Source organism: Castor canadensis, chromosome 15, assembly GCF_047511655.1.
Source record: "Castor canadensis chromosome 15, mCasCan1.hap1v2, whole genome shotgun sequence".
NCBI classification, from domain to species: domain Eukaryota; kingdom Metazoa; phylum Chordata; class Mammalia; order Rodentia; family Castoridae; genus Castor; species Castor canadensis.
The window spans coordinates 63800997-63813248 of record NC_133400.1 but is presented as its reverse complement, the minus strand read 5'-3'; the positions used below and the strand labels follow the sequence as shown (position 1 = coordinate 63813248).

Here is a 12252-nt window from a genome sequence, read left to right as displayed (position 1 = left end):
ATGCAGGGATTAAAACTGAATGTTTTACTAATTCCAAGCAGTGCTAATTTTCTTTCATGAGAAAAAATAGCAGAAGATCAAACAATATAATTTCATTGGAGATTTGTACAGCATGTTGGTTTAGCCTAAGGAGAAATAAAAACTGTTAAAGAGTTGGAAACAGGGAATGACTGGGTCATTTTATGAAAACTTCATTCAGACTGACATGCACTATTGAAGTAACTGAGCAACTGAATGTACCTCCCCTTTAAGACCCCAAGAGTCCAGCAGGTTGTGGAGATGAAGGTTCCATGAGATAGAGGCTATCCATAGCTTTCATGTGATAGGGAATATTTGTTGTTCGTATTCCTTTTTTTCAATACATTTAAAAACATTTTGTTAAATGTAAAAGCTTTTGAATTAGAGAATGGCAGGAATGGATTCTGGTGATCTGACATACAATTGGTTTAAGTACCGTAAGTAAAAGGTGAAGTAACAAATTGGGGAAGAAAGGCAGGCAATGGGCATTTTGGAAAGAAATGGCTGGAGGGTATAAGTTTATAAAATCAGAAGGTTAGGAGGATGGGATGTTTTGTCAAATGCATTTTCTTTCTTTACTTTCCTAATATACGGATGCACCTTTTGTATTTCACATGAATTTACAAATGGTGGTTTGGATTGGACAGGTTGGTTCAATTGGCCAAACAGGTAAAAAGAAAAGTCTACTCAGTTATCTTCTTATTTCAGGGTCTTGTATCAGCCTTTGCTCAGTTAGATTCCTGGGAAAACTCAAGTTAGCTCATGGTGCTTCTTCTGAAAGCTATATGGTGGTGCTGTCTGTCTCACTGTAAGTAGAGATCAGTGTCCTTTGAAAGGGTTAAAGGTCTCCAATATCAGACTCTTTCCATCCAGAATGAACATAGTGAAATGGGAAAATGATAGAAATCAGAAAGTTTTTGAGTTCTGAAGTGAACAGAGAGAAGACAAAGCATGCAGTGTACTTAGCAATGAAAGTAATGTGTAAAATGGTGGATCTTGAACTGCTACTGTGTAAAAACAGAAGCCATGAGCAGTTGACTTTTTGGAAGATGTTCTTGCTCTTTGGTCAAAAAGTCTTGCAAAATGTTGGCATATATACAAGAGCACTGAAAATAAAACAGAAGATCTGTTAATCTTGAGCAATCTATGGTGCATCCATATGTGGAGTCATGGGTGCCCAGTTGTTCCCTACACATCTCAAAACAATACATTGAATTAGAATTATTTCACTTCAGGATGGGGGTTGCAGCATGTAAATGTGAAGGAAGAAACCATAAAGAATCTATTGATAAATTCAAATTCTATAAAATTAGCAAGAACAACTCAATATTTGTTTGTCAGAATCCCACAAACAAGATGGAATGTTGGAGCCACCAGAGCAACCGTGCCTGTGTGAGCTGGCATTTGGTGTTGTATGAAAACTTCAAGGAACTGTGACAAAGGTCTTAGGACCAGACCTTGCCTGTGTGATTTGGTATTTGGCCTTGTGAGAAAGATCCAAGGAACTGAGGCAAAAGTCTCAGGACTAGATGTCTAGAAAAATAACATTGCTCAAGTTTCCCCAGATGGCTTCGTGTCCTTCAGATGTAAATAAGAAGGTTATGCTGACCGTGTGCTTCTCCTGCCTCTCTGTTCCCATTTTAAAAGAGACATAACAAAAATAGAGTTAATTTTAACTGTGCTTCCTTGTACTAATGTAACCTTTTTTTTTTTTTTTTTTTTTTTTTTTTTTTTTTTTTTTTTTTTTTTTTTTTATTTTCATTTTTCTTTTATTATTCATATATGCATACAAGGCTTGGTTCATTTCTCCCCCCTGCCCCCACCCCCTCCCTTACCACCCACTCCACCCCCTCCCGCTCCCCCCCTCAATACCCAGCAGAAACTATTTTGCCCTTATCTCCAATTTTGTTGTAGAGAGAGTATAAGCAATAATAGGAAGGAACAAGGGGTTTTGCTGGTTGAGATAAGGATAGCTATACAGGGCATTGACTCACATTGATTTCCTGTGTGTGGGTGTTACCTTCTAGGTTAATTCTTTTTGATCTAACCTTTTCTCTAGTTCCTGGTCCCCTTTTCCTATTGGCCTCAGTTGCTTTAAGGTATCTGCTTTAGTTTCTCTGCGTTAAGGGCAACAAATGCTAGCTAGTTTTTTAGGTGTCTTACCTATCCTCACCCCTCCCTTGTGTGCTCTCGCTTTTATCATGTGCTCATAGTCCAATCCCCTTGTTGTGTTTGCCCTTGATCTAATGTCCACATATGAGAGAGAACATATGATTTTTGGTCTTTTGAGCCAGGCTAACCTCACTCAGAATGATGTTCTCCAATTCCATCCATTTACCAGCGAATGATAACATTTCGTTTTTCTTCATGGCTGCATAAAATTCCATTGTGTATAGATACCACATTTTCTTAATCCATTCGTCAGTAACCTTGACATGTAATACTTGGCATGATTTTTCTGACCAAATGCTCTCTGTGAAAAGGGAGTTTATAACAAGCAGAAGTGATCTTCAATAAAGTGGGTATTGAGAAAGACTCAGTAGTCCCCTCATCTTTTTCAGCTCCAGTCACCCAGATCCTGCCAATAAACTGCAACAATGGGAAACTAAACAAATTTTAACTTCTTAGATATGTGCAGAAATCCAATAAAAACCAATCTGGTCATGGTGCATAAATCATGTGAAAATAAATAATGTTTACCAAGTTGCATGAAATCACATGACATTTTTGATCATTCAGAATGCTAAATTCTGAGATTATACCTTTGAATAAAATGATAAATGTTTAGGGAGATTAATAGTACCTTGTCTTTGTTATTAAAGACAAGATAACTATGTCCTATTTTAACTTTGAGTGCCAAGGTGATACAAATTTATCAATGTTTCCTTGCAGTAGGTCTGGTTTAGCTTGGAAATTAGGTCAGACTATTCACATATAACTTTTTTGAATACTATATCATTTACCATTGTGATACAGATTTTTTCATTTTTTTCCTCTGAAAGTTCAAGTGAAGTGTCCTGTTTTTCTTTTTTCCTAACAGATAAAAGTAAATGTTTAAAAGCAAATGCCAAATCATGTGAAGAATGTATAAAAGCAGGGCAAAATTGTGGGTGGTGCACAAATTCAGTATATAAGATTATTTGCATCCATTTTGATTATTGAGTGTTGTTATTAAGTACTAGACATGAAATTTCACATAAATCCTTTTCATGGACTAATGTGTATTGGTTGTTGAACACATTGGTCACCAGACACATGTGGATATTGAGCCCTTGAAACATGGGGTTTACAAATTGAGAACTGCCTAAGTCACAAAACATCCCAGATTTTAAATACTTGAGTACTAAAATGTTAATAATGTTCAAATGATAATACTTTATATAAATATATTGAATGTTGAAATTAATTTTTTTCTTTCTCTTTTTAAATCTTGAGACAGGATCACTTTTATAGCCCAGACTGGCTTGAACTCAAGATCCTCTTGTCTTGGCCTCCCAAGTCCTGGGATTACAGGTGTATGCAGTTTTCAGTCTTTTTCTGAAAGGAAGCCGATATTCCTGAATGCCATCTAATACTTTTTGTCACTCCTTTCCCTCAGTCAATGTGTACTGCATGTAATTTGGCACAAATTTTGCCTCTTGGATAAGGAAATGCCTGATTGCTTTCCAATCATCTCTAAGTTTATTTTATAAGCCTGTCACGTACTCCAGATTCTATTTCATTACTAATTATTATTTCATTACAAATTAATTTTAGGCATTCAGTTCTTAGCAACTTACATTTAGTAAAATACTTTTTAAAAAAATAGAATTTTGTGCATTCATCTGACCATGTGCATTTTTTCTTGTCAGGTTTTGGGTCATTTACACAAAAAATTGTGATGCCTTATTTTAATACAACACCAGCACAGCTCAGGAACCCTTGCACAAGTGAAGAGAACTGCACCTGCCCATTCAACTTAAAAAATGTGCTCAGTCTTACCGATAAAGGAGAAATCTTTAATGAACATATTGGCAAGCAGCACATATTGGGGAACTTGGATTCTACAGAAAGTGGATTTGATGTGATTGTGCAGGTTGCCATTTGTGGAGTAAGTACATTTATTTTTCACAAGGGTCTATTTTATTATTTTTGTGGATTTTAAGTGCAGTTTTACCATAAGTTACTAAAACTATGACCTCAATTACCATTTCATTAGATTGTCCTGAGAAGTACATGGACTAACTGTAAGTGTTTTTTTGGAAAGTTTCATCATTATGTCCCTGATTAACCTGGGCAGTTACTTCTTTTCATATAGTTTTAAGAACAGCATGCTAACCATTTGAAACAGTGTACTACTTAATAGTACTTTCACTGGTGTTCCTGGTGTTTGAAAGAGGCTCAGATATCCTAACTTCTGGCCTTGTATAGGAGATGGAACTGATGTCGTATGATGTATCAGTGGGAACCTTAACACTGCTCTCATGGAATACTGCCTCACACTGTTTTCTTTTGCTCAGTTTTCTTCCACTCATTATCTTTGAGAGACGTCTTTCTTCTGTGTCTTGGTAACTCAAAAAGAAGGAAAATTTGGGGCTGATGGAGTGACTAAACGGTAGAGTGCCTGCCTAACAAGTGTGAGTCTTGATTTCAAACGTAATATCACACAAAAACATGAAGAAACTTTTAAATCCCTAATTTATAAGCTGTATAGCAACATATAGAGAAATGATAAAGCATCTGCAGTTTTAAATTGCAAAATTTTCAGTGGTAACAAGTTCATCTCTATTGGAACAGTGATTCGCAATCTATGACCCAGGTACCAGCTGAGTATTTTGAAAGTAGAAGTTTCTCTCTCTGTCTCTCTTTTTCTCCTTGATAAGGTCCTAACTGATATCCAAGATAATAAGTGAAGCAGTATAGTAGGTAAAATGTGTGGTAATAAACAACTTTCCCACTCTCCCTGATTCGAGGTAGTTTACTTAGCATCTCTAGGAAATGTTTTCTTTTATTTTTAAAAGTAGAGTAACAGTGTAGTATAGAACATGTGGCTACCATGAAGTTCCAGTGCACTGATCTGTGAAAAGTGTCAATACACACTCAGGAAATATTAACTACTATCTTGTTAGTTCTGATTTTCACTAGGGTGATTGCAGTTTAAAGTTTAGTCTCAGCTTTTAAGCTGAGGAAAGAGTGGTCTTTGAGGTAGTACCTAGAACTGCGTAGTACCTGGTACCTCTTTTCTTTCTGGCCAGTTGTTTGTGATCACTGTGAGGAGGGCATTGTCAGAGCTGCCTCTCTCTGTGCCTTATTCTTTGGGATCACACTGACTCTAGCACCCATGGTTATGGCTATCTTTCTGAGTTTGTCATGCTCTGCTTCGCTAGTGGGAAGAGAGACTGATATTCTGCTTTTGGAAAATGATTGCCATTAATAAATCTAATATCTGCCTTCAAGGAATTTAGACTTTTCTGGGAGGGGCAGTACGGGATTTGAAGTCTTGCTAGGCAGGTGCTCTACTACTTGAGCCATGCCCTAGCCCAGAATTTAGTTGTAAGAGGACAGGTGGATTAGGGCAATTTAAATTTAGACAAATATAATTTCAAAACAGAGAGATAAGGATTTGGTTGCTACTTTAAATTCTTTGTTGAATAAATGGAGAATAAATTACACATGAAAAATTCAAAGTGCTGATTGATGAGTTCAAATGGGTGGATTTATGCAGACAATTCCTGCAGCAATTTTTTCTATAGTTATAAAAAGGAAGGCTTATTATGGAAGGCTGATAATGGAGGCAGATGGAATATAAGAGAGAGCAAGTGTGTGTGGCAAGAGGATGGAACAGGACCCCACAGCAGAGTAAAGAATATGGGGCAGAGACGCTTTTATTCATGCAGCAGGCACTCCTGAAACCTCTACAAAGAGACAGGAAGTGTGCTAGCTTCTTTGAGTAAAATCAATAAACAGTTTCTAAAAAAAGCTGCGTTGTCCATATGGACAACTAGGAAGAAGTTGCTGAGCAGTGATGTGGAGGAGTTTCTCTCAACAGGTTCTCTGCTGATTAGCAAGATTAATAGAATTGAGGGAAGAGAAGAGAAAACAGAATTAGGTAAAAATATAATGGTAGCTTGCATGGTTTCTGTTGAGTTATTGTGAGTAGCATTTTAAAATTGAAATCTCTTACTTTTCAAGTCACCAATTAGCTGGAGGAATGTCACATGGTTGCTGTTGTTTGCCACAGATGTGGTTTTCATTTGCTGGAGACGGGAAACTTGGCGGCATTGTTTTACCAAATGATGGACAGTGTCACCTGGAACACAGTGTATACACAATGAGCCAGTATTTTGTAAGTGCTTAAGTCCTAACCTAGCAGGTGTGTTAGTGTTGAGTTTTAGTGTCTGATGTTAATAGTATTGTGGGTAACTGGCCTGTGGCTTGTGGAAAGTCAAGGGTTTGTTATTTGGTAAGTATAGACCATGATTTAATGTCCTAGCATTTATTGCTATTGGTGAAGATGTGTGCTGTGCTTGCTCCTTACAATCACACAAGGGTGAAGGGTGGAAGGACTGGCTGAGACAAATAAACAAATTATCTAGGGTTACACTCTTGTACTACATTTCTCCTACTTATGTTTCCTACATAGCTGGAATTATAGATATATACCACCATGCCTGGCTTCTTTGCTGAGGTGGGGTCTCCAACTTTTTGCCTGGGTTGGCCTCTAATCATAATCCTCACAAGGTGGGATTACAGGCATGAGTCAACGTGCCCATTCCTAATCTTGTTCTTTTTCTTAAGTGATAGATAATAGATCCTTTAATAATGAACAGTCCTATAATTATGTGTCTTACCATTTAATGTACATAGACTATCTTACTATTTAAGACCAATTTAATATGGAGGCTCTTATACCTGCATAAAAGTAGAAGATTAGAGACCCCAAAATACACTACCCACCACAGCAATTATTTGCATTTATTATAATTTGGAAGCAGTCTTGTCTAAGAAATCCAGTTACATATGCAAATCATTTTTGTTTTCATAAACTATGGTAAAATTCACATACTGTAATCCTAGCACTCAGGATGTGGAGGCAGGAGAATCACAAGTTCAAGACCACCCTGGGCTATGCAGTGAACCCCTGTCTCAATAATACATAACCAAGCCAAAGATCAGAATACATTAGAAGGGTGTTTCACATGCTAAACAGTATTACTTCATTTCATAGGATTGCCCTTCCATTATTTACCTGATCAGAAGCTCAGTGAAAATAACACAAAGATCATTTTTGCAGTTACTGGAAAATTTCAGACCATTTATAAGAAAAATATATGTGAGATAAAAGGAACAAAGTTCTAAATCTTTTTTGTTTAGTCATTTGAGGCAAAATTACATGTCTGTATTGAATAGGCAATGGCAATGCATATGCAGACTGAATTTTATAAAGTGATTCATGTTCATTTTTATTCATATGCTGTTAAACTAGTTTTCTTTCTACTGATTTGATTCCTAAAGTTCCTTAGGAAATACTTAAAGATAAATTCTACTTGCCCAGTGAATTAGTTAAATAAACACTTATATTACTCATATTTTATCTTTTAATTATAGGAAATGAAAAACTTGATCCCTAATTCAGCAGTGGGAACTTTAACTGCAAATTCTAGCAAGTAATTCAGCTGATCATCGGTGCATACAATGTGAGTACATTTAAGTAAGATCAATTTTGGAGAAGACATTGCTCAAAGAAAGTAAAACTTCCTTTACACACAGTTAGCCAGACTAGAGTGCAATAAAAAATTAAATTCTCTATCTGAAGGAAGAACTTTATATTGTCTCATCATGGTCCAGGCAAAGCAAAAATATGCTGAAAGCATGTGTAGAAGATTCTGAACATCTTTCCGTATGTCTTAAAGCAAAGATATCCTTTTTGGAGCAGGTGTAGAATATAACTTTCATTTAGATAGACAGGATTCTCCTGGTCTTCTTTTTCGTCCCTTTGTAGATCCACCTATTTTGATGATGAGTTTTACTGGACAAGCTTTTTTGCCTTTTCTTCTGTTGCAATATATTCAGGGAATAGAATTTGCTTATTTTAAAAAGATTTATAGGATTTTTTTTTCTAACATATGAAAGTGAGTTAAAACTAAAACAAATTGTTTTCCCTTTCTAGAGTTAATTCAGTAATGTTTAATGAGTAACATTAAACATTGGATAATAAGTGTTTTAAATAAATTCGGGCATGTATAATATTATGGTAACTATTGTGCTTTACATATACCACTCTTAAAGACGCCTGCTAACTCTTTGGTTGAATTTTAGATATCTTTTACCTTATGCCATGGGTTTTGGAAATGACCAAATGTTTGGGAAAGACCCATGACAGAGAGGGATTTTGCAAATGTTTCCACAATTCCAGTTGTTCAGCATCTTTCTGTAGTTGCTTGCCATTGCAACCTCCTCTGTTTGTCCTTAGATATCTGCTATTTTAAACAGGGGCTGTCTTTGTTTTTCTGGGATATTGGAGGGCAGTATTGACAGATCTGAGGCCTCCTGCATTCTAAGCAAGTGCGACTGAGCGCCTCTCCAGCCCATTAGAATTTACCAGGGTTTTTCTTTCCAAAACTATAGTGGTTCTAAGCAAATTTGTTCTTAGACCTTAGAGTAGATCATTTTCTATGCTCCCTAGTTAGCTGAAATGGGCAGGGCCAGAGGACAGCCATTGCCAGTTGGGAAGGAAACCATCTGTTCTGCAGGAAGCCTCCTCCTACGTAATGTCAGTACTCTGCACTGTTTTAATTGAAAAATTTACAAGGAAATGCTTCTTACCTTGTATATGTTATTTTGAAGATTGGACTCTTAGTAGTTAATCTGTTACTCTGGATTTTCTCATCACTAAGGTGTATTGGAGTACAAAATATTTTTTGCAATATTTTATGCATTCAGGTGACATTTTATTTGACTTCCTTATCATGATTAGTGTCCTGCCTCTTTTATTAGCATATATTAATTGTACAAAGGGGTTTCATTGTGATATTTCCGTACCTGCATGCAGTGTACCTTGATCAAATTCACCCTCTCTATTACGCTTTTTTAAACAAATTTTAATGGATTTCATTATTTTACTTTCCTACATGTGTTCCCTCACCCAAACAGTCCTCTTTTATGCTTGTGTTGTGATTCAGACTTTCTTTTAGTCCCTTTCCTCAGAAGTCATTTTCAAAAACAGCAAATTGCAAGAAGGTGTAAAAGTAAATATCAATTATACTATAAAAATGGGATAAATGGTACAGGAGAAAATGGAAGAAAGTTTTGCGATCTCTCCACTGAAGATGAGGTATGGTGTATAAGCATTTTCTGTAGAAAAGAAAAAATATTGCTTATTTATAAGCAAATTCATGTTTTAAAAAGTTTTATCTTTATGAAATATTTTTTCATTACTACATTGTTAATTTCATCTAGGTTTTTTTCTTTAAGGTTCAATTTGAAATTAGCATAACTTCAAAAAATGTCAAATAAGAATTCTGAAACCATTGAAATTAAGCCTCTGGGCTTCACCAAAGTGGAGATTATTCTTCAGTTCATCTGTGAATGTAAATGCCAAAACACAGGCATTCCTGAAAGCCCCGTGTGTTATGAAGGAAATGGAAGTTTAAGTGTGGAACTTGCAGGTAAGCTGAGAGCCGTGGAAGAACAACAGAGAGCTGTGCTGCTTTGAAAGTTATAATCACACTGTCTGTTGAGACTCCTGTAGAAAATCTCAGTGTGGGACAAATAAATCCTTTCTTCCACCCACTATTGCTCACCATAGGATCATTTTGAAGATCTTTTCTCACTATTTTTCTTAAGAAAAACAGCTTTGTAAAATGAAAGGTTTTATACTTATGTAAGGAGTATATTCATACTGTTAAGACAGTATTTGGAGGGCTAGTGGAGTAGCTCAAGTGGTAGAGCCCCTACCTAGCAAGCCTAGGAAGTGTGAGGCCCTTACTTCCAGCCCCAGTACTGCCAAAATAGAGACCATTTGGGGTTTTTATGATAGTGTTCTCAGTTTTTTAGGGCAAAATAAGACTGTGTGAAATATATTTATAGGAAAATGTTTTGGAAAAGTATATCAAATTAGTAATGGTGACTTTTTCTGAGAAGTAGCATCAGAAAGCAAAAAATAATGCTTACATTGTACTGCATTAATTTTGTATCACTGAAATAATGCTATAAAATTAGTTAACTGTAAAATTACAAAGAAAGTGTTACTTTCTGAATGTAGACTCTACTAATGTTTGTTTTAAGTACTTTCACACTGAGGTTACTTTTTAAATTAAAAATTAATACTTCATGCTGTTTTTTTGATTGTTGTTTTGTTTTTGGTTGACGCCCACCCATGTATTCTGAATAGAGCTTTCTTTCAAATGATGGAACAGGACATTTTTAATCTAAATGTCAGCTCCAAATGACTATGCTTAGAAGGATTATTTGCCATAAGAAAAATGGTGGACATTGCTCACCATAAATTAATTGCCCATGTAAGTAGCAGTTTAAATGTTCCAGTTTTATTTCAATATTATAAAAATCAAGCTTGTCTTGAAGATCTCCTTTGAGTAATGTGTCTAACCAAGAAGATTATCATCAAAATTCTTCACCTTTCTTCCCTTTACCTACAGAATACAGAATCAGTGTATACACAAGCATTAGGTGTTCTAAAAATATAAAGGGTTTCAGCAAAGTCTGTCAGACAAGATAAATTTATTTTTAAATAAAGTGTTAATAATATTTTCAGTGAATTTTTCTGTTTTTTCAATTTTTGGAGTTGTTTGCACCTTTGATGTAAAAGGTTAGCCTATTGCTTGAGGCTTAGAGTTAGTGCACTTATAACATCAAACTAATAGCATTTCATTTGAAACTTTGTCTTAACATTCTCCATAAAAATAAGTTTATTTTGTTATAGGCAAATTTTTGTTCTCTTCACTTTGACAAAATGACTACTTTCTGAAGATAATTTTCCTTTAGACCCTTGCATGTTCCATAAGAACTTGAATGGCTCTCAGGCTTGTGTGTTTCTTGGTGCACAGGAATACTTTAACATACATATCTGTGGCAAGAACATTCTCTGATTTATGGTGAATTAAAGAGATTATTCAATTTTGTATCCTTTTCATGACTTGGTATTATTAAGTTATTTTTATTTTATGTGATTGCAATTTGGAATCTTTCTCAGGTGCAATGATGGATGAGTTGGGAGACATTGTGAATGTAGCACAGATGAAGTTGACAGTAAAGAAATGGATGCTTACTGCAGGAAAGAAAACAGTTCAGAAATCGATAGTAATGAAAGAATGTGTGTCTGTATACCGTGTGTTTATAGAAAGAGCGATAATATAACTGAAATTTCTTCTGGCAAATTCTGAGAGTGCTGTAATTTCAACTGTGATAAATCCAATGGCTTAATTTGTGGAGGTGAGAAAATCATCAGAAATGGTCATAGAATATGATCCCTGTGAGTTTGTTGCAGCATCTGAAGAGTAGTCATTGAATCAGCAGTAAGGGACAGCATTTAGGGTCAGTTCATCCTTTCTTAAACTCTTTTTCATTGTTGTTGCTTGTTTTTACTTTTACATCAATGCTGTGACTTTTTTTATCATTTTTCAGAAATGATATTTTTATTTGCAGGAAATGGTGTTTGCAGGTATCGTGTGTGAGTGCTACCCCATCTACACTGGCAGTACATCTGACTGTTCTTTGGATACTAGTCCATGCATGGTATCAATTGGACAGATCTGCAATGGCCAGGGCACCTGTGAGTGCAGTGTCTGTAAGTGTAAGAACGGAAGTTTCAAGGGCGTGCTTGTGACATGTGTCAGACTTCCTTGGTGTCTTGTTGAACATAAGTAAGCTTCTCCTAATTGCTTGAAATATTATTTACTGTCTGCTGACCTAAGTATGTATCACAGTCATCACTAGACCCAGCACACATGCTAATGTATAATACTATAAATAAAAACAAAAGCCCACTTTTTTTGTTCTTAAACATTCTTACTCATTAAGTAGTATATGCCATCTGAGACTTGTACTTTGAGTTTGATATGAAATTGGGGCTTCCTATATAATTAAATTCATGTAGTTACCTTCAATAAATTGACATTGCTATCTTTTTTGGTGTGGGACAAGAGAGCTGGGAATAAACCCCAGGGTTACATGAGCTACCACTGAGGAGTAACCCCAGCCCAAGTACTACCTTTTGACTCAACAAAATTAAAGGTT

The 12252-nt window shown here is 35.7% G+C and overlaps 1 pseudogene; it reads left to right on the top strand.

The window, feature by feature from the left end:
• Positions 1–406: 406 nt before the first annotated feature.
• LOC109676577 (integrin beta-1-like) lies at positions 407–11873 on the top strand (annotated as a pseudogene).
• The last annotated feature ends 379 nt before the right edge of the window (positions 11874–12252 follow it).